Source organism: Momordica charantia (genome assembly GCF_013281855.1).
Source record: "Momordica charantia cultivar OHB3-1 chromosome 8 unlocalized genomic scaffold, Mcharantia_2.0 BLBB01000008.1, whole genome shotgun sequence".
NCBI classification, from domain to species: domain Eukaryota; kingdom Viridiplantae; phylum Streptophyta; class Magnoliopsida; order Cucurbitales; family Cucurbitaceae; genus Momordica; species Momordica charantia.
Genome location: NW_028275166.1, coordinates 22,132,462 through 22,156,092, shown reverse-complemented (window position 1 = coordinate 22,156,092; position 23,631 = coordinate 22,132,462). Strand labels below are relative to the sequence as shown.

The window sequence follows — 23,631 nt, the reverse complement described above, 5'->3', positions numbered from 1 at the left end:
GGCATGCTAAGGATCCTATATAGACGAGGAATGTACGTTTACAATCCCTCTGCTATATTAGCTAGTTTGTGTTATATTGTTTAAGTTCATTTTGTGCTATGCTGTTGAAGGATATAGAATAAGTGTTCGATTATTTTTGTTATTGTAATCTCTTCAGTTATGTTGGAACTTTGTTTGATCATTTTGTTGGTTATCATATCATATTGATACTTTCCTTACAGGATGATTGTACTGATATTTTGTGTTATGTATTTTAAGAATGTAGAAAAAGTGTAGGCATGTCGTTTATTTGAATCGCGCTTCTTCTGTTTGGTCGTTATGTTGGTTGTTTTATTATATTATTGAGTAAGTTCATATGAATGTTGATGAGTAGGTTGATTTTTGTTTAATCATTTATCTAACTTTGGTATTGTTTTTTCATTATGTCTTTCTTAACCCAAAGATGTCAGACAATTAGAAATGCAACTAATTGGTGGCTGAGCATCATTTTTGGGGTTGGTGTGTAAAGAACAAGTTTAATTCTATAATTCTGTAATTTGTGTTTGAGAATACTAATACATTCTAAATTAATATATTAGCTTCCTTGTTCATGTTTAATATATTTCAACTTTGTTATGGTAAATTAATATATTTGCGTGTTCGAACGATAATTTAACAATATGATATTTATATTCCGCGACATCTACAATTAAAATTAAATATGTATTCAGTGACCCTCTTTTTATCGTCACAAAATGAAATCATTAGTGACGTTTTTAAACGTCACCAAAATATTTTTTAGGACGATTATCAAACGTCACGAAATTCACTTTTCGTGACGTGTAAACACCGTCACGAAATACAATTTTGGTGACGGTGAAACACCGTCACGAAAGGATGTCACGTGACCTCTCCTTCCCTTTTCAAGGTCTTTCCGTGACATTCTATAATCGTCACGAAATCATTTTTCACGACGGTTTATGAACGTCGTGGAAGTCCATGTCTTTCGTGACGCTAATTAACCGTCACGTGTGCTAATTTTGATGACGTTTTTTAAACGTTTCGTATACCTTTCGTGACGGGCGTATACGTGACGCCAATAAAAACGTCACGAAGGATTTTTGTGACTCTAAAAAAACATCACGGTAGACCGAATTTCTAGTAGTGTATGTTGAAAAGAGAAGATATCTTACATATGTTTATAATAGACATAGGCTACTCCTCTCATTGCCAATTGGTTTTGAGATTGAACTGCATGAATATTGATACGACAACATTCCAATGCCCAAAATTTCGGTCATTTTCCGTTCCGTAAACAAAACATTAAATTTCTTTCTATTTCCTCTCTAGAAAGTTTGCTGGTTTCTGCTCCTCTCTTGATCAATAATATAAACCAGCAATAGACAGAGTAGTGAAGATGAAAAGGGGGACACTCGCTCTCGTTAATGGCCACCATCACCCTCTTCTCAATGGCTCGGTTTTAAAGCTTACAACTAATTATTTTTTAAAAGAAATTTTTGTTTTTGCATTTTTCTCTCTTAATTGTCAAATATTTAGTGGTGGTAAGTACAAGGTTTCTCCTTACTAGTGAGGAGCCAAGTTTTATCCTTTTTTAAATTTATTTCAGCCATTCTAAGGAGAATTAGAGGAGAAACTATGAAAGAAAGCGAGAAAGTGAATTATACCATCAGAATTAGAGAGAGAAAGTAGATAGAATGACAGAATGAGGGGGGAGAGTAGAAGGAGATGAGAGACTAGAAATAAATTTAATTTTTTTTGTTTAGAAAAGTTTAGTTTAAATTTTAAGAATTGGCGGTTTAAGTGTTGATTTTTTTAATATTACGAAAATTTGAGGGTTTAATTTTTATAAATGAAAGTTCGAGGGTGTAACCGTAACAAAAAACATATTTTAGGAATTCCACTTGTAAAAATTTAAGAGTTTATTTTTACAATTGAAGGTTCAAGAGTATAATTGGTACAATCATAATATTTTAGGGGTGGTTTGTGTAATTTACTCCAATTTTTTTAATTCTCTTTTTAAAAAGTAGAAAACAAAATATTGAAATATATGGATAGGAGAGCGGTGTTTATAGGCTTAATTTAAAAAAAATAGAGAAACAAAAAACAAAAATGATTTTAATATGAATATATGTATGCATGCATGTATTTGAATTATGTAATCATTTATCAAAGTGTCATGCTTATGATAATTTTAGAATGCAAATTATAGATTGAGTTAGACAGACGTTATACATATGCTTGATCCATACCAAGAGCCTAAAGAAAAATGTAATTAAGGTCTGCCATAGTATAATTTGAGACAAATTACTCTCGTGGTGATGTGTCACAAAGAAAATGCCTATTTTTTTTTCATGTGATGGTAAGAATATTGTGATCGAGAGTACCATCAAGTGACATATAATGTATCGTTGGCTTGATGTGGATTTGATACGACCAGAATCGTATTCCCATGTCGTCAACTTCCTCCACAAAGGGGCAAAATTCACTCCTCAGCTTTAAAATACCATATTATATATGAAACAAGAGACATATTCTAAATAAAATTGAATTTTTTGTAGTGAACAAAGTGTCCATAATCCCATTAAGATCTTGTGTTCAAGTCTCTAACCTTCCCAATTTGACTGTTGATGTTGAACAAGAGCACTCTGGACTGTCGAAGCGATGGGAGCTACCTGGTGTGGCTGGTTTATTTTGCCGGTTTTTTTTTTTACATAATTTTTGTACTTATATTATATATATATATATTATAAAAGGAATATTATATTATAAAAGATATAGTATATAACAATTCTATAATTTGATATAAATTTATTTTTATTCATTTAAGAAACGAGAAAAAACACTTTCTATATATATATTCACTTAAAATGTATATAAAAATATATGTTTCCTTATATAAATAAGTTAAATTATTGAAAAAATATATATATTTGTTATATATTCAAACCCTAATTTTCTAAAAGAAAGATTCTTATTCAATACTTTCAAATGGTGAGCCACAAAATTTGTAACTTAGAGATTCTTTTCAATTTATAGATATATATTTGTTGTTTCTTTTGTTTAATTGTTGCCAACAAAACAATTTTTTTATCAAATTTTTGAAATTCCCGATTGTTTTTCTTTTATATAATTCTTTTTTATTTTGTAAAGACTAAAGAAGTTTAGAATTTAGAGATTAATCGTAGAAGATACATTTTTTTCTTTAATTTTACCTCCTATGACCTATGACCTATAAATTCGAGGTTATTTTGAATAAAATAGATAATAAAAAGGTGCAGTTACAAATGTGGCAAAAAAAAATTTAAGGAAATAATGAATTTAGCATCTACATTTTAGATTTGCAAATATAGCAAAATTTTTAGAAAAAAACGGAGGTCCAATAATAAAATGTCAAATTTTTCCTCGTAGCATTGATATACCAATATATATATATGTGTGTGTATATACTTATACTTGATATACACCTGATTTACTACTGATATACAACTGATATATCATTGATATAACTATGATATCTACTAATATATCTTCTTATATGATTACATTATTTACTATTGATTGATTTACCGCTAATATATGTGTAATATATTATTGATATGTCTTAGATATACCACTGATATAATACTGATATACAGTTGATTTACTTCTGATATATCTATGATATCTGCCAATATAACTTCTAATATGGTTTACCACTGATATACATATGATATAACTATATTTCTACCGATATAAGTTCTTATATGATTATATAATTTACCATTGATTTACCATACTGATATAACACTTATATATCTGTGATATATACTTGATATGTTTTAAGTTACCACTTATATAACTATGATATCTACTAATATAACTTCTCAGATGATTATATGATTTACCACTAATATAACTTTGATGCATCCATGATATATACTTAATATGTCTCTAATTTACCATTGATATAACCATGATATCTATTGATATCTAACATTGATGAATCTGTGATCTACATCTGATGTATATCAGTGGCATACTAAATGAACGTAAAATGTACATCAGAGATACATCGAATATATATCAGATAAGATATACATAGGTATATCATTACAAATATATTTAGTATATCACAAATTAGAGATACATTAGATGTATATTAGATGTATAATACGTACATTTAATGTATATCAAAGATAAATCGGATGTACATCAGATGTAGATCGGAAGTATATCAGAGATATATCGGGCGTATATCAGATATACATTCATTGGGCTTATATCAGATATACATCGGGTGTATATCAGAAATCATAAGGGTAAAACTGGAATAATAAAAATTCAAATATTTGGCCATATTTACAAAATACAAAAGTGGTTGACATTTTTGTAAATATATATAAAAGTTTAGCTATACAATACAATTTCCCTAATAAAAAGCATCCATCATAAAATAGATAATAAAAAAGCATCCATCATTCAAACTTTTGGATTCGCCACTATCCACACTGTCGAGAAACTCGAATGGATTTGGTTAGAGATTTGAACTTGAAAAGAAAGGCTTTTGTTATGGGAAGATAAGACTATACCCACGCCAAAAGCATGACTAGATCTAGGGCATGACTAAGTCCAGGTTCCAGCCAACTAGGTTTCGGCCGATCAGATCCCGGCCATCCAGGTTTTGGCTGCCAAGTTTCGTGCTTTGCTGAAAAGTCAATTCATATTTTAAAAAAGCCTCAAATAATTCGACATAAGAAAGAGGTTCTAGGATTACCTTATCATCTTTTTCATCATCCTTGTCTCTTTGGGCCATGAAGCAAATGTTTGCTACTTCTTCGCCTTTGCTTCCACTCCCACTTTCATGACTATTATCCCAACTAGCTTTTATTTTATTCTTATTGTATTTCTTAGATGATTTGATAAATGGGAAATTCATTCTTATATGACCCTATTTCTTATACTCATAGCATATGACCTCATCTTTTTTGCTATTTTCATATTTTGACTCTTTTTGTTAGAGAAACATCCCTTTAATTGTTTCTTTTTGACAATTTGGCCGACCAAGTCTCGACCAACAAGATTCTGGCTGCCAAGTTTAGTGCTTTGGTAAAAGGTCAATTCATATTTTCAAAAAGCCTTAAATAATTTGTCATAAGAAAGAGGTTATAGGATTACCTTATCATCTTTTTCATCATCTTTGTCTTTTTAGGTTATGAACCAAATGTTTGCTACTTCTTCACCTTCACTTGCACTTACACTTTCATGACTATTATTCCAACTGGGTTTCTATTTTTAATATTGTTGTCAATAAAACTTATTTTAAAAATATAGTTGTTTAATTAAAAATATTAAAAATATTGTAGGTTTAGAAACTTTTTTTAAAAATATTGTAGTTGAAAAAGATTGAAAGAGACGACCAACTAGACGTGGCACCATGCAAGGCGCCTCATCAATTTTTTTTAAAATTTGAACGTGGTCGTCTCTCAAGAGACGACCATGTAAGGTGGTCGCGACCATCAGTTTTTTTAAAACTTGCCCCACCATCCAACCCCACCACAAACCCTAAACCTTTATTTTATTCTGCCGCTGTCCAATTCCTTGCCACCGCCGGCGTCTGAACCGCCGCCTCGTCCGGTCTTTTGGCTGCCGCCGCCGGTCTCGCCACACCGGTGAGCGGTTGCCTCTGTTTTTTCCATTTTTTGTTTATTCTTTTGTTTGTTTCTTTTTTCTAGATTATCTAATGTAGTCTAATTTTGTTTTATTCTCTTTTTTTTAGGTTTGGGACCACTTCATTCCTTTCTTTTTGGAATTACAAGGGATCAAGGTATTTTTTTCGTTTTCGTTTATTATTACTATTCAATTTTATTTATTTATTTGTATATTGTGCTATATTTAATTGGTGAATGAATCTAATTTATTTGTTTATTCGTACATATATTTTTCATTCGTTTCTTTCTCGGATGAATTTATGCAATTATAAAATCATATATTTATTATTTATTTTGGGTTAGAAACTTAGTTTATTGTTTTGATTAGTCTAGTTAGATTTAATTGTTAATTAATATATTCTTTATTTGTTTAAATAGTATATATTTATGTAATTTATTTATTTTATTAAATAATCGTAGGTATTTATAATTATAAGATTATGCATATTTCTGTATTATAATTCTTAATTACTATCTTTTTGATATGTTTAATTAGTTTATATGTACTGATTTACTTTTTTATTTAATACATGTGTGTAATTATAAAATTATACCCTTTTTATTACAATTAAATTTAGGTTATTTATTTGATTGGTGTAGTTAAAATTTAATTAGGAACTTAATTAAAGATATCCTTTTCTAATTTAGGATTGAAATGTCAGCTAAATGTTTGGCGATTGTACTGTATATGAATGGAGGTATTGTTAATGGTGTAAATGAAATTGATTACAATGGACCGTCAAGTGGAGGTTTTACTGTGTACAGTGGTATTGAGTTTGAACATTTTGTTCAAATAGTTTGAGTGTCACTGAAGTTAGATATGGGGAGGAGTAAATTAGAACTTATTTATAGACACCTTAATCAAACACCATCGGGTTCCATTAAATACATTCCTATTCCATTAGAGAACAAGAATGCATTGGATTTAATGTTCTCTATTGCACCGCCATGTCCAAAATTAGTGGAATTATATGTGAATGTTAGAAATATGACGAATGTCCCATTGGACCTCGATGGTGAACATGATATCCTTTTTGAATTAGTGGACCTTGAGAGACCCAGCCAATGTCTTGACCATAGTCAATGTCTTGATCCCAAACCTGAGTTAGTTGTACCTCAAACTTCTAATTTAGATGAAGATACGAACTTAACTGCTGATAATAGGTTTATAGAACTCATGACATCGACAGATGATGAGTTTGATGAATTGGAACTCGAGAGTGAACATGAGATCCCTTCTCAAACATTTAATGACATGGACAGTGTTAACAGTATTGCAGAACACGAGTCTATGTTGCGACCAGTGACAGTTGAAAATGATATGTTGTACAAGGGGTTTATGTGTAATGATAAAAAAACTATGCAACATATCATCAAACGTCTTGCTGTAAAGAGTCACCACCTTTACGAAGTTGTAGAGTCGACACCATCTATATGGGCAGTTGGATGTAAGAAGTGGCAAGATGGATGCAACTGTCGACTTCGTGCGATTCTTAAGAAAAGTATTAACCTATGGGAGATTACAAAGTACGTGGACCAACATTCCTGTGTATATTCAGAATTTAATCAAAGTCATTGTCAATTGGATTTAAATATGATAAGTAGAGAATTTTGTGATGTAGTGAAAGCTAATCCTTCTACGAGTATTGCGACACTCCAAGATCTGATCAAGAAAAAATTTGGATATCATGTTCCTTATGGGAGAGTCTGGGAAGGAAAAACAAAAGCTTTGGCTCCTATTTTTGGTGACTGGGATGAGTCATATAAACTTTTGCCAAAGTGGATGTACATGCTGAAACACACTAATCCAGGAACAATTGTTGAATGAAAAATTAGGAACTACGGACAACCGGGTCATGGCATTCTTCATTCTGTATTTTGGTCATTCGGTCCTTGCATTGCAGCCTTTCAAAAGTTTCGGCCCGTGATTCAAATAGATGGTACTCACCTTTACGGAAAGTATAAGGGTAAGCTATTGATTGCAACATCAGTCGATTCAAATGGACATTTGTTACCTCTTGCTTTTGCCATTGTAGACGAAGAAAGTCGTCAGACCTGGGGATGGTTTTTAAAAAACCTAAGAAAAGTTGTTACGCATGAAGAGATATGTTTAATTTCAGATCGACATGGTGGTATTATCTCTGCGGTTAATAATCCAGATAATGGTTGGACCGGACCTAAATCGCATCACAGATTCTGTCTACGACATGTTTCTAGCAACTTTAACCATAAATACAAGTGTATCGAATTGAAAGATTTGATATATCGTGCCGGTGCTCAATTCCAAATTCGAAAGTATAACAAGGAGGTGGAAAATATTAAATTACTGAATAGCTAATTTCATCTGCAACATTGGGATTGAGAAATGGACCCTATCACATGATGGTGGATTTAGATATGGGTGGGCGACAACCAATCTTTCCGAATGCATTAATGGGGTGCTGAAAGGAGCTCGGATGTTACCTATCACTGCGTTGGTAGAACTTACATTCTACCGATGAGTAAAATATTTCGAGAAGCAGAGGGAGGAGACAAGAGATGCTTTAAGTAGAAACGAAAAATACACCCGGTATTTTTTAATCGGTTGTTTAATGTCCTTGCATTATGTCAATGTTGTTAACTTACATTATCAAGCTTAACAGGTATGCTTACGATAAGCTTGTTAGATGGGCGGCGAGATCCACCAAACACACTGTAGTCAGTTATGATCGAGTAGTTGGTGTGTTTAATGTGCAGACAGGGCTTCATTATTACAATTCGAAAGGAGGGAACACACAAATAGTGAGAATTACGGCCGAAGAACGTTCGTGTACATGCAACAAGTGGCAAACGTATGGTATGTCATGTTCTCATTTAATGGCAGTTTGTTCACACTTAACTTTAACTACGAGGACTACATTGAGGATCCTTACAAGCTTTCGAGGTATGCTGAGTCGTACGCTCCTCAATTTCAGCCAATCCCACATGAAGATTATTGGATCGCGCACCCAAACTTACCTATATTGCACCCTGATCCAACATTATTGAGATTACCTAAAAGACCAAAGAGCTCGCAGATTCATAATTTGAGAGAACCAAGTGTTCAACAAAGATGCGGGCTTTCAACTTGGTCACAATCGAAGAAGCTGTCCTTCGAGACGACGGGAAGCACCTTCATAGATGTTGATGTAATTGAAAACTTTATTCTGAATCATTTATGTTAGTTTAATTGATACTCTATATTGTGACTATTGTTTTAAAATTTCAATTTAAGTTTCCAACTAATGATTATCTATCGTTTTAGATTATGGAATTAAACCCAGGTCCTATCGATCGATCTGTATTGTATGACCAAGCTGGACACCGATCAGAGCTAGTTTGGCAGGGTCAGTGTAACGAGGAGTTGCACTACCGACATAGAGAGGCAGTATTGGATCGCACCATCTCATTGCATCATTTGATTGAACCTGCATTACACGCTTCTGGATTTTATGGATTTGCCAGATTGGGATTCATCCAATTGGATTGACATTTCATTACTGTGCTTGTGGAACGGTGGAGGCCAGACACTCATACATTCCACATGTCGGATGGAGAGTGTACTATCACTCTACAAGATGTAGCGATGCAACTTGGGTTACCGGTCAATGGCGAGCCTGTTACTGGTCGTGTTGATTATGATTGGAGAGGCATCTGTCAAGCATTACTTGGTTTCACTCCAGGTGCTGCATGTCACAACCATACTAGTAGAGAGTAGGTTGTGACACCCACGTAGTGGACAAGTGGTGGCGACATGCATATGTCGCCCGTCGGGCCATGTTGAGGGCCGAGAGAGGAGTGTCGTGATGCGACCAAGGAGGATGGTGTATCACTTATCACACCCCATGGATGTACTCATGAATGCCTAGAGAAGGCATATGCAGAATGCAATGGAAAGACGATGTCAGTGGTGTTGATGACAAGCTCAGCGGGGGCCAATTGGGGCCTCGGGCCATGACCCTAGAAGTAAAGGTTCCGTCGAGTGTTTGGACGAGCGGCTTTAGAGTTAGATGCATATAAGTGAGATATGTAAGCACGCCAAGTTTCGTATCAATCGGAGTTCGAATGTGTGCTCTACGTTGGCCAGTGACTCATCACCACTTTGCACGTACACGACTGTCAGACCAAGAATGCCTTTGAATGTACCTTAGGGGGAGGCATGGTGTCAGCTCTCCACCACCCCTGGGCCTTGTAGCCTAAGTGAGCTACCCTATGGCCATGCATGTGTCATGGCGTGGGCGAGTGTTGCAAGACCAAGGTCTTGGGCGTCTTCCTTCGAGAATGGGAATCTCAAGGACCGTGTCGGACGGCACGGGTGTGCCGACATTGGGCCACGTCCCATGGGCTGGAGGTTGCACATAGGGGCCGTTGTGCGGTACGGTATGCTCGAAAGACAAGGTACAGCCGCGGGAGTCGTCGTACCTCGATTATGTCCGGATGGATGGATGTCCGAAAGGCCCCGATCATAAATACAAGTCCATGGGTCGGTTCTCGGTATACATGTGCAAGAGTTCCGTAAAGCTCGATGACATCCCGATGCTCGGAATGGCATCCTACAGTACCGGTGGGCACCCGGTAAGTGAGAAAAAGCTAGTCTTGGCCTAGTAAACGGCAAGACTCATCCCGGTCGTCAAGTTTAATCATTCTTTGTCCGGAAGTCGCCAGGAATCATCCCGGCAGTACCCGATAAGGCCGTTTAGCCCGACTAGTTTCTTGGCAGGAATGGTCTTAGAGGCGTCCAATGGGTCCGATAAGCTAGTTTTGACATAGTTAAGCGGCAGGAATCTCCCGGTTGTACCCGGTTGGCATTTTAAGCTCGTTCTGACCCCGTTATAGGTCAGAACTCATCCCGGTAAGGTCTTGGCTCATCGTAGGAGCGGGACGGCAGAGTGACCGAGAACCAAGATGGTTGGAAAAGTGAAATGAAGCTGAGTCGAGGAAGAAAGAACCTCGTCTAAGGTCCGACGAAGCCACAAAGGGTGCAAAAAGTAGATTGGGGCTAGAGTTCTCCGTAAGGCTGGCCATGGTCGACCTTAGATCATGGGGCCGCGCCGTTGAAAAATGTACGACCGTGACACTGCGCACATCAGAGGCTTCAGGCTGAGTCAACCTTGGCTAGCTTCTCAATTTCGTAATCTAGTCGACGATGCTGATGAGGAAACCATTGCCAGATACACTCGTGCCTATATTATGTAGCTTATCGGTGGTAGTCTATTCGCCGATAAGTCTAGCAACTTGGTGCATTTAATGTTTCTTCCACTGTTAGCAGATTTCGAGGTAGCTGGACGTTTCAGTTGGGGTGGAGCATGTTTGGAATGGTTGTATCGAAATCTGTGCAAATCGTGTCGCTCTGACTCACGTGACATTGCTGGTCCAATTATACTTCTTCAAGATGGGTTTGGGATCGATTCCCCACGATGGCTCCACAACGTCGGTATATCTCAGATCACGAGCTCGTGGGTCGATCATTAGCTACCCGGTACGTCGATATAAATATTGTACTATTTTCCTCTTAAAATTTTTTCACGCATTCAATTGTTGTACTAACCTATAATATTATTGTAGGTGGAGAGATCAATTTTGTGTTACAGAATTGTCTATATATGTTTTGATCTAGTATAGATACATGCTGGACCTCTTGTCACCAGGCTCGGTAAGTTTTTTAAATGTTAGAATATAAAATATGTATTCATTTATAATTAATTACACAGTTTTTTTATTACAATTTCAGATGATCTGGAAGCCATATGATAAGGAATTTGCCAACCTACCCGACTTTTGTTCCAATGGACATAACGTCTGGTGCACTGTGAGTCCACTCATATGCTTTCATATTGTGGAGTGACATCATTCTGATAGAGTTATCAGACAATTTGGTATGAAACAAGCAATTCCAGAGGTGCCATGCTGGGATAAGAGGATACATGACATCGACATTCGGGATAGCACCTGGCAGAATCAGATTGCACATTTTGTGGCGAGGTGGCACATACGTAGAGATTTTATTGTTATCAATCCTCCCATCGACGATGATGGTGATTGCGATCTAGGATACATGAGCTGGTATACGTTAATCACCAGACGATATATAACTCGAGAAGGAGCAGCATTTGGTGCTACGGTACAATCTTTTATTTCGTTATAACAATTATTCAAATTAATAAATACATATTTATTAATTTATTTCCATGTAAGCTGCGTGTTTTGAGCAAATCAGTATTCTCTCGTCATCAGATGAAATTAATACGTTGTGCAACGTTGGCGGGAGGCATCTTCAGAGTCTTCATGAAATGTACAAAATACCTACTCCTGCTCGTGGCCCTAGGCGAAGAGGACGACGTCAAATAGACCAAGATGCTCCAGTAGGGCTTGACGATCTCGTACCTGAAGTTATCTATCATAGGGTTGAGGACATTCCACTGTTTACACAGACACAGGATGATGCTGGTCCGTCCATGCCTATGGTCATGATACCGACTCCTAGTTCTAGTCAGTATCACACACAATCTAGAGGGGGCCATGGATGTGGACGTGGAGAGCATGGAAAATACTTCAACCCTACAGAGGATTGAGACCCTACAGAGGGTCAGGAGACACCAGCGGCACCAATAGTTCGTCGTCAGCCATATCGTAACCGGCAACGTCCCCATTGTGGGACAGATTAGATCGATAGACTGTAAATTGACAAGCTTCAAATATTGTTCTCTAATTTATAATATTAATTTCCAATTTTGAACTACCATGGATAACTTCACGATTCTATAAGAAAAAATAAAATATAAATTAATAAATTTTGATAAATAAATAATATTATAAATTTGTGTTAAGAAATTAATAAATTTTGATAAATTAATAAAAAATTAAAAAAAAATTATAAATTATAATGTTATAAAAACATATAACTTTAAAGAAAAAAACATATAACTAATATTATAAAAAAGAAAAATTTTAATGGTTAATATAAAAAAAGCAAAGGCATGGTCGTCTCACGGTTAATATTAAAAAAAAAAAGACGTGACATTCAAAGTTTAAAAAAAATTGACGTGGCACCCACGTGGCGCCACGTCTAGCTGGTCGTCTCTTCGACCATGTGGGATGGTCTAGACGACCATCCTTCAATCCTTTACAACTACAATATTTTTAAAAAAAGTTTCAAAACCTACAATATTTTTAATATTTTTAATTAAACAACTATATTTTTAAAATAAGTTTTATTAACAACAATATTAAAAAAAATAACCCTATTCCAACTAGCTTTTTTTTTATTCTTCTTTGTATTTCTTGGATGGTTTGATGAAAGGAAAATTCATTCTCATCCCTATTTCTTACACTCATAGCACATGACCTCATCTTTTTTGCTCTTTCCATATTTTGACTCATTTTGTTAGAGAAACGTCCTTTCTTCTTGATAATGTTCATATACTTATATGATAGGCAGATAATATCATCTTCATCAGGAGCATTATGATCTTCGAAGACAACTTCCAAGGAAATGGTTTTCAAGGATGTATTATTCAAACACGTGGTCATTTTCCAACAAAGAGCATAGAGGTTTAGCAAGTTATGAAAAATCTTTTATAAACCAACTGTATGGCCTAAGAAACTTCGTACACCCTTTACATTTGTGGTAGGTGGCAGCTATTCAATGGCCTCTGTCTTTGCCTTATCAACTTCCAGGCCATTCTTTGAAACGCGATATCCCAACAATATACCTTCTTGAACCATAAAGTGACATTTTTCCCAGTTAAGCACTAGGTTGATATCTTCATACCACTGAAGCAAACATTGTAATTTGGTCAAGCATTCAGCAAAATTCGCTCCAAACACCGAGAAATCATCCATGAAGACCTCCACCATTGACTCAATCAGCTATGAAAATATGGCCATCATGCAATGCTGAAACGTTGCTAGAGCATTACATTGCCCAAATGACATTCTCCTTAAAGCAGATGTTCCAAAAGGGCATGTAAAAGTAGTCTTGTGCTGATCTTGGGGAGCAATTGTGATTTGATTATACCCACTGTATCCATCCAGGAAATAGTAGTACTCTTATCTTGCCAATCTATCTAACATCTAGTCAATAAAAGCAAAGGGAAATGGTCTTTCCTTGTGGCCTAATCGAGTTTCTTGTAATTCCTTCATATTCGCCACCATGTGTTAGTTTTTGTGGAATTAGCTCGTTCTTAGCATTTTTAACAACCGTCATTCCTCCCTTCTTCGGTACATATTTTATAGGGCTGACCCATTCACTATCAGAGATTGGATAGATGATCCCAACATTTAGCCATTTGATGATTTCCTTTTTCACAACTTCGTTCTGCTTGATTCATCTAGGACAATCTTATGCATGTAGGACTGATCGCCTTAATGTCAGCTATTGTCCAACCTATAGCCTTCTGATGCTCCCTTAACACAGTCAACAACTTTCTTTCTTATTTCCTTAGACAAATTCGCAGCGATGATTATGAGAAGTGTTTTAGATGTCCCAGGGTATGAATATTTCAGATGCTAGGACACTGATTTAAGCTCTAACTCTGGTGGTTCTTCCACTTATGGCTTCAGCTACTTACGGCTGTTGGCTTCTATATCCAAAATTTCAAATACTTTAGACTTGGAATGAGTCAATTCCTTTTCACTATCAAGATATATGACTTCCCTATGATCTTGTTCGTCATACTCCAGCTTAGCGTTTCTACTGCTTTCTACCTACCCTAGCATAGCTTTTGAGCTCAATATATCTATTAGCGTTTCATCTAAGATTATCAGGACGGGGCACTCTTCAGCTTCCGCAAGGTATTTCGTGGAATCGTACACCGAGAATTGTATCTCATGGTATTTCACCCGCATGGTTACTTTTCCCTTGTGTACATCCACCAATGCTCTACCAGTGGCCAGGAATGGTCTCCCATTGATGATTGGTACTTCTTTATTTGCATCATAGTCAAGTATTATAAAATCTGTAGGAAATGTAAATTTATCAACTTCTACCAAGACATCTTGAATTTGGCCTTCGGGATGAGTGATGGAGCGGCTTGCTAGCTGAAGAGTTACCATAGTAGGCCTTGCCTCTCCTATGCCTAACTTTTTATAAATTGACATGGGCATCAAGTTGATGCTTGCTCCAAGATCATACAGCGTTTGTCTAATTTTCTGCCCTCCAATGGCTACTGGTATTATGAAGCTACCTGAATTTTTCATTTTCTCTGGTATTTTGCTGGTAAGAATTGTACTGCATTCCTTCATTAAAAAAATTGTTTCAAACTCACCCAACCTACGCTTCTTTGTGAGAATATCCCTAAAAAACCGAACATAACTATGCATGTGTTCTTGTGCTTCAACTAGTGGAATATTGATATGCAGTTGCTTAAGTACTTTAAGGAATTTATTTAACTGCCCATCATGATTCTTCTTTTGTAGCCTTTTCAGATAAGAACTAAGGAGGCATAAGACCATATTATACTGGAGCAGCTACTTGATCTGGTTGCTTTAACTTTCCAGTTTCCTTAGACACGAATGCTCAAGCAACATCTGTTTTGGGTGCCTCAACCGTTTCTTTTCCACTACTCAGCTCTTGTCCCTTCAATTTTGTAGTTTAGGTGCCACTATTATTTTTCTCTCATGACTGCTCTGCATTGTGCTCTGGAGTTGAAACCACTAACTTATCTTTCTGTGTAGTCTCATCTTCTTTTTTCGGAAACATTTGGTTAAGCTATTCTTTCACTATCCACTTCTGCTTGAGGATGGGCTAGAGGTAAGGCTTTGCCACTTCACAACGTTAAAGCTTTGCACTGTTCTTTTCCATCTCTTTTCAACTGTTCAGTGTCGTTAGGGAGCACTCACCGCGGACCACTTTTTAATTCAGTTGCCAGCTTTCCTATTTCTACCTCCATGTTTCTCAAAGACGCTGCTTGACTCTGCACTATTGACTCATTTTTAGGTATAAACACTTTAAACATGTCCTCGAAAGTCATAACTTGTGGTTGCTTTGGAACTGCCACTTGATTTTGCCTAGAGAATCCTGGTGGATATTGCACTTTTTGCTAGTATGTTGGAGCACTACTGGTTCGTGCATTTTGTCCTAATTGGTTTCCATCCTAACTAAAATTAGGATGATTGCTCCAGCTCGAATTATAAGTAGTCCCATGCACGTTGTTCCTATTTGGCTGTGAATTTCCTAAGTAGAATATTGATGCAGGGTTGCAAGGGCAATCCTCAAACAAGTGTTCACCTTAGCAATTTGGGCATGACACACTCTACACACTTTTTACCGTAGCTTTGGAAACTTCTGCATCATGTTGAGTTATGTTTTTCATCATAATGTCTACTAGCATTGAAATTTTTGAATTCAGATCTGCTACTACATCATCATCTGCTAATCTCTTGGATGTCTTAGCTGATGCAACCCTTGATTTCGACCATTGGTGCTTATTGCTTGAAATTATTTTCGGAGTGTCAAAGGCTTCTGCATATGGCTTGGATAATAATGCTCCATTTGCTGAAGCACCAATTACCAACTGTGTAGCCTCATTCAGACCATTATAATACATTTCTATCATAATACATCTTAGGATACCATGATGTGGGCACCTCTAGAGCAGTCTTTTAAATCTTTCAGATAACTCACTTAGGGACTCTCCAGGAAATTGCTAGAAATTCTTAATGTTATTCCGAAGTTTTGCATTCTTTGATGGAGGGAAATATTTCATCAGGAACTTCTCAGCCAAGTCATTCCATGAAGTGATGGACTTTTCTGGCAAGGAGTCTATCCATGCTTTAGCACTATCCCTCAAGGAATAGGGGAATAACTTCAATCGCATTGCTTCTTTGCTTACTCCTTCAATTTTAAACTATTCTGCTACTTGAATGAAAACCGCAGGTGCCTATGAGGATCTTCTAATGCATACCCATGAAATGGCCCTACGGTCTGCAGGATTTGGAACATAACCGGCTTCAGCTCAAACTTATTAGATTCGATATCATGCTCAACTATCACTAGGTTGAAATTGTAAAATGCTGGAGCAGCATACGCTATGATCTCCTCCTCTATGCCATCTGCTAATAATACAACATTTAGAGGAGGTGTTGGGATAGCTTGTCCCGCTACATCCCCTAGTATTCCTACTTCAACTCGTGCAAATTTGGCAAGTTTGGTGGATTCATTTTGATGTTTTCTCTATGCTAGATTCTTAGCTTAGCCCTTCTTCTTCTGGATGGCTGTTCAATTTAGAGGTCAAACTTGAATTCCAAGAAAGGGAAATCGTTCCTTCACTACACAAATAAATAAGAGAGAGATTTAGAGAGCTCTTTAAGCCCCATATTCTAAAGTGCTAAAATCAAAGTAAGAAAACTTAATCCCTGGCAACGATACCAGAAACTTGTTTGTTAACCCATAACTAATGTGAAAATCGTGCAAGTGTACACCAAAATTATTGGTTGTAGTATAAAAACAAGGTTGTTTCCATGAGAATTATAGCTTTGCCTTGAAATAGTAAATCAGACGACCAAAAAGCAAAATAAAAACAATTTGTTTAAGTGGTATGAATATTGTGACTTAAATTTGTAAAAACGGTAAATAGACAAACACGAAGATATTATGGGATAGTATGCTGGATTATCCGAAATATAAAACAAACATAATGAGTTTATGAAGTGACATGAAAGTAAATCGAGGGGGATTCGCTCAAATGCTTTCACTCACGACTAACTAATGCTTTTGCTATTTTAAAATGTTGAATGCCTAAACAAACATGGCTCTTTCACGAGATACCCAAATATGCTTATATCTAACTCCCGCCGTAGCTCCAACACCCAATTCAAACAGTTTATAGTCAGGATCGGGTAAGCTTCATCCCTGAGTACTCACCATCCTACAACAAAGAGAAAAATCTAATACAAATAGAAGCAAACATGTATCACAAGGACCTTCCCAAGCCTCAAATAAGCTAGCATACTAATTATGTTGGCCAAACAAAATCAGTAAGATGAAAGAATAATAACAGTACAGTTAATCGACAAGCTACATCAAGCTCATCCCCCCCCCCCCAAAAAAAAGTGGGGTTTAGTTCATGCTAAAAGAAAGGAAAACAATGGGTAGAAGATAAATGGATTCCATCGAGCGAGAGAGCTGTAGAAATGGTGAGAAATTCCCCAGCTCAGTAGTGACGCAAGGTTCAGCTTCCTTCTCCAGCTCCTTCTTTGATGAAAAGGGATATTGAATGTTCTCTAAAATTGATGTCCTCAAATGATTCTCTGTTCCGTCTCTCCTTTTGCAGCTGGGTCGTCATTTCTTTTATATCAAGTCCTTAAAACTAGGGGGCAGCACCTAGAAGTTGTACGGACATGGTAAAAACTATAGCAATCAATTATTGCATAGTCACCGTGCTAGAGCATCCGGCAGACTCGATAGGCTCCCACATAGAAACTCTTTCATTTAGGCTCCAGCATCGTCATCGACAATCTATGCAGCACTCAGCTGAGCCATCCCCAAATTCTACAATTCGTGTAAAAAAATATTAAAGACTAAGCTCAACATTAATCAAATTGCTGAAATTAAGAATTCTAACAGCTCAAGCCCATAACTTGCTAGTTTATATTTTTTCTAGCGCTTTTGACAAGGACCTCCACGTTGACCCATCAATATTACACAAATTATGCAACAAAAACACTCTGGTAGGGATAGTTTTTAGTGGGTAGCAAAAATCTTTTATATATTTAAAAATATATCACCTATTCTTAAAATTTTCGAATATAGCAAAAACTTTAACTTATATTATTATATCAGATACGCATATCAGTTGTATATCAAACATTCATATTAGTATATTAGATGTATATCAAATACATATTGCACAGACACTCATATTAGTAGTATATCATATGTATATCACATACATATTGGAAGTATATCAAACATTCATATCAGTAGGATATCAAATGTATATCACATGCATATATTAGTAGTCAAATATATTACAGATGTATATCATTTGGGTAAAGTTGTCATTTTAAAATTCGACCCCTGTTTTTTCTTTTTTTAACAAAGGCTATATTTGAAAAAAGTAAATATGGTTCGTATTTTGATAATTTTACTAAATGTTTTGACATATTTGCCATTGTCCCTTAATTAAATTCTAATGAAATTATTAAAGACAAATTTAACAATCACTACATTGATTAATAATTTCATGAAATTAAGACGAAGCCTGCTACCATACACAACCAACATCTTCGCTTTGTATCAAGCTACAACGTTCTCACACATAGGTTAAATTTATCACAATTAGGCAACGTCTTAGTAAAAATATCAGCTGTATTTAAATCAGTTGATATCTTTTTAACAAAAACTAAATCATCATTGATAGTATCTATAATAAAGTGGTATCTAACATCAATATGTTTAATTCTTTCATGGTGAGAATGATTTTTAGACAAACAAATGACACTTTGACTATCACAGAATACAGTAACATTAACAATGCAGTCACACAATTTAGAGACTATGTCATTAAGTCAAATAGACTCTTTAATAGCTTCAATTAATGCAATGTATTCAGACTCAATAGTAGATAAAGCAATTATAGGATGTAAGCATGCTTTCCATTTAATAGTGTAATAAAAAAAATTAAACACAAAACTAGTCAAAGTTCTTCGCTTATCAATATTAGCAGCATAATCAAAATCCACATACACTTATATCTCTATACCTATTTTATCATTGCCAGTTGCATTTGCTCCACCATAAACAAGGCATAAATGTGAATGAAATGCAAGATATATTAAAATCCATTTTACAGCATTCTAGTGTTGTTTTCCAGTATGAGCAAGAAATCTACTAACAATACTTAATGGATGAGCAAGGTCGAGTCTAGTACGTACCATAGCATGCGTAAGACTCTCAACCGTGCTAGCATAAGGAATATCAAGCATATCAATATCATTGGTGTCTTAGGTGAATCATTGAAGGCATTTTAAAATGCTTCCCAAACGGAGTACTAACCTTCCTTCTACCTTGAAAACCTAATGTTTTGACTAGTCTGCCTATGGTAGTTCTTTTAAGACAAGCACAACTTATTACTAACTCAATTTCTAGTTATATCCATCCCTAAAATTCTTTTTGCTTGCCCTAAATCTTTTATTTCAAATTGTCTACTTAAAAGATCCTTTAACTTTTTATTTTTCATTCATGAATTTGCAATCAATCAATATATCATCAACATATAGAAGTAAATAAACAAAATCAGATTTAGAAACTTGTTTAAAATAAACACAGCTATCATATTTACTTCTATTACAGTTGATTGAAATCATATAAGTGTCAAAATGCTTATACCATTGACGAGGCGGTTGCTTTAAACTATATAACGATCTTTTATGGAGGTAAAGCTTATTTTCTTGTTTGAGAGCATCAAACCTAGGAGGTTGTTCTATGTAAATGTCTCCTCAAGCTCACCATGCAAGAAAACAGTTTTAACATCCATATTTTCTAGCTCAAGATTATATTGGGCAACAAAAGCAAGTAAGATGAGAATGGAAGTATGTCTAACAACCGGAGAAAAAACATCATCATAGTCTATGCCCTCTCTTTGAGTGAACTCCTAAGCAACTAATCCAGCTTTAAACCTATGTTTTTCCTCATCCTCGCTTAATTTTATAAAGCCACTTACAACCCATTGTTTTAGCTTCTAATGCTTTGTTAACAAGTTCCTATATTTTATTTCTCTTTAAAGAATCCATCTCCTCTTTCATTGCGGCCTATCGTTTCTCATTGTTCTTATCATTAATGGCTTCGTTGAAAGTTTGTAGTTCTTGGTTAGGAAACTCATTAGCAACTACTAAGCTAGAGGATATCAAGTCTGCAAACTCATATCTGTTCCATAATAGTAGTATCATGTTCTATCAGTGTTTTAACTATTTGTTTATTTTTCAAAGTAGTGATAGAAGGAGCTAAAACAATTTCTATGGTTACAAGGTCACTAGGGCTACTATCAGTTTTATTCTCCACATACCCCATTTAACTTTCATCAAATGTCACATCTCTACTCATTATGATTTTAGGGTTATCAACATTAGACTCCACAGTTTATATCCTTTTGCACCCTCGGAATATCCTAATAAAACATATTTCTTAGCTCTAGGTTCTACATTTCCCTCATTTTCATGAGCATAAGCTCAACACCCAAAGACTTTCATGTGTGTGAAATCTAGGAGACTACATTGTCAAAGTTCTTGAGATGTTTTAAGTCATATGGCGGTGGCAGGACTCCTATTAATTATGTAGCATGCAGTCACCACAACTTCACCCCAAAAACTCTTGGAAAGCTGTGCATTGGACAACATGCACCTCACTTTTTTCATTAGAGTCTAGTTCATCCTCTCAGCTACCCCATTCTGTTGGGGGTTCTTACAATGGTCAAGTGCCTATCTATGCCCTTAGACTTAGAGTAATTATAAAACTTGTGATTACAAAACTCTAAGCCATTGTCAGTTATAAGTTTCTTAACTTTTTGGCTAATTTGATTTTCTACAAGATTTACCCAATCAACAAATTTAATAATAGTGTTAGATTTAATTTTCATAATATAAACTCACACTTTCCTAGTACAATCATCTATTATGGATAAAAAAAATACTTAGCCCCACCATTAGTAGCTATACTAGATGGCCCCCATGAGTCAGCATGGACATACCACTACAACAAATACTGCTTTTTATAGCTTTAAATTATAACATTTTACCTTTTAATGCTATTAAAAAGTGGCAGTATTTGAAAAGAAAAAAATATGAGGGGGAAAATTTTGGGGGACTGTGATAACTCTCCAAAAGAGAGTTATTCTAGTGTTTATTTAGGTGATATTATGAAAAGAATTGTTAAAGTGTGTCGGTTTTTGGTTCTTAATTAACCTAGTTGAAATTAGAAAGTGAAATCCACGCTAATCGTCTTAGGTCTTGAATGTTTTAGGTAAATACTGCTCCAATTGCTCATATTTCTGGTGTAAATGCACAGGTTTGGAAGCATAAGACTAAGCATAAATGAAGTACAAAAATCCAGAGAAGAGTGGAAGGACAATTTCAAGGTAGAGTAGATAAATGCTGGAGCGAAGCAGAGTTGGAGCATGGATTCACTGCACAGTAACAGCCCAGACATGGGATTTACTGTTTCCGTACAATTTTCAGCTGGGTGCCCTAAATTTGGAACCCGATATAAAAGAGGCATGTTGCCTTAGCCGCCACACACAGATCCCTAGAGAAGCACGTTTTAAAGAGCTGAAAAGACAAGAAGAACGATTCTCTCCATTCTTGAGGGAGAAAACTGACAACAGAAGGAGACATTCCTCTGCAATTTCGAGTTGACAACTTCTTCTTCTTCGGTTTTCTGTTGTCTCCCTAAGATCGATTGTCTTCTTCTTCTACCCATTTTATTTTCTTCTTTATTTATGAGCTAAATCTCATTTCGGGCAAGATTCCCATGCTATAACTGCTGTAAACTGAACCCCTAACTACTATATTCGTTTTTAAATGAAGCTATATTAATTTCTGATATCTTACTGAGCATTGTTGGCCACTTTGTTCTGTTTGCTAGCTGCTATATTGACCCGAGAGGGTTTATGGTTGCTGACTTGCTTCATTTGGGATTAGTAATTTTCTATAATGTTTTGTGGATTCTCAGGAATGGGGTCCTCTAATCTTGCCTAGAGCTTATTTTTACTGTTTGGAAACTTAGCAACGGGAGTTGTGGGTTTTCATGTTCGGGTGTCTCGGAAGGGAACGGAGTCGAGCTGGACATTAACAGATGTTTATTAGTTAGATGGTAGGTTGATAGGTTTGTGAATGCATGTGAGTCTCCCTCACTTTTCCATATCTGTTATCTCCCCGTTTTCATATTATGTGTTGGTTCTTCCGCTTGTCATCAGCTTTACGAAGTGTGTCTGCTGCTGTGATTTGTTTATTGTTCTGTTTGTTTTATGTTTACTTGTTCAAGTCACGAAACAACATCTATACTTCTTTATTTTACGCTTTCTGCATCCGTGAACACTGTTTAAAATAGCATCCAAAGTCCCTGTGGATTCGACCTCGTTACGTACTGCAATCGACATTTCGTTTATACTTGCACGTGTTGTCAACACGGTTGTATGGAGCAACAATTTTTTGGCACCGTTGCTGGTGCTTAATTGAGTTCTCTTTTTCTCACATTTTTGTGTGGTTGTAGGTGCATGAACGATTTTGAGAGCTTGGAATATATTATCCATCACGAGATAGAATGAACTTTCCATAGGAATCGAAGAGAACAAGGAGAGTCCAAATTGAGGCAATTATGAATCCGCCCAACCTAAATCTACGCCAGCCTATTCCACCGAATGTGAGGATTGAGGAAATAGTAGATGGGGTTCCTGTTGCTGCTGATCCTGAGGTAGCAGTGCCCCTCTCAATGCTGTATAACTAGCTGATGACATTGACAGATAAATCAGGGCATATGCACCTCCAACATTTTATAATTTCAACCCGGTAATCACGAAGTCTGAAATTGCAGCCCCAAAGTTTGAACTAAAACCAATAACGTTTCAGCTGCTCCAGATAGTGGGTCAATTTTACGGACATCCTACTGAAGACCCACATTTACATCTGAAGCTTTTTATTGGGGTATGCAATTCGTTTAAGGATGAATGATGCAGCAAAGAAGTGTTGCGGCTTAAGTTGTTCCTCTATTTACTTAGTGATGAAGCCAAGACTTGGTTGTAGTAGCTGCCTTCAGAATCCATTACAAGTTGGGATGACTTGACCGAGAACTTCTTGATGAAGTACTTCTCACCAGCAAGAACGCTAAGTACAAAAGCGATATTAACAACTTTCAGCAATTTGCTGGGGAGTTAGTGAGCGAGTCATGGGAGCGTTTCAAGTGTTTGCTTCAAAAATGCCCTCACCATGGAAT

The 23,631-nt window shown here is 36.0% G+C and overlaps 1 non-coding gene across 1 annotated transcript; it reads right to left on the bottom strand.

The window, feature by feature from the left end:
* Positions 1-23,525: 23,525 nt before the first annotated feature.
* On the bottom strand, positions 23,526-23,631 carry LOC148209789 (small nucleolar RNA R71). Its single transcript, XR_015793304.1, has one exon. It is a non-coding gene; the product is annotated as a small nucleolar RNA R71 (small nucleolar RNA).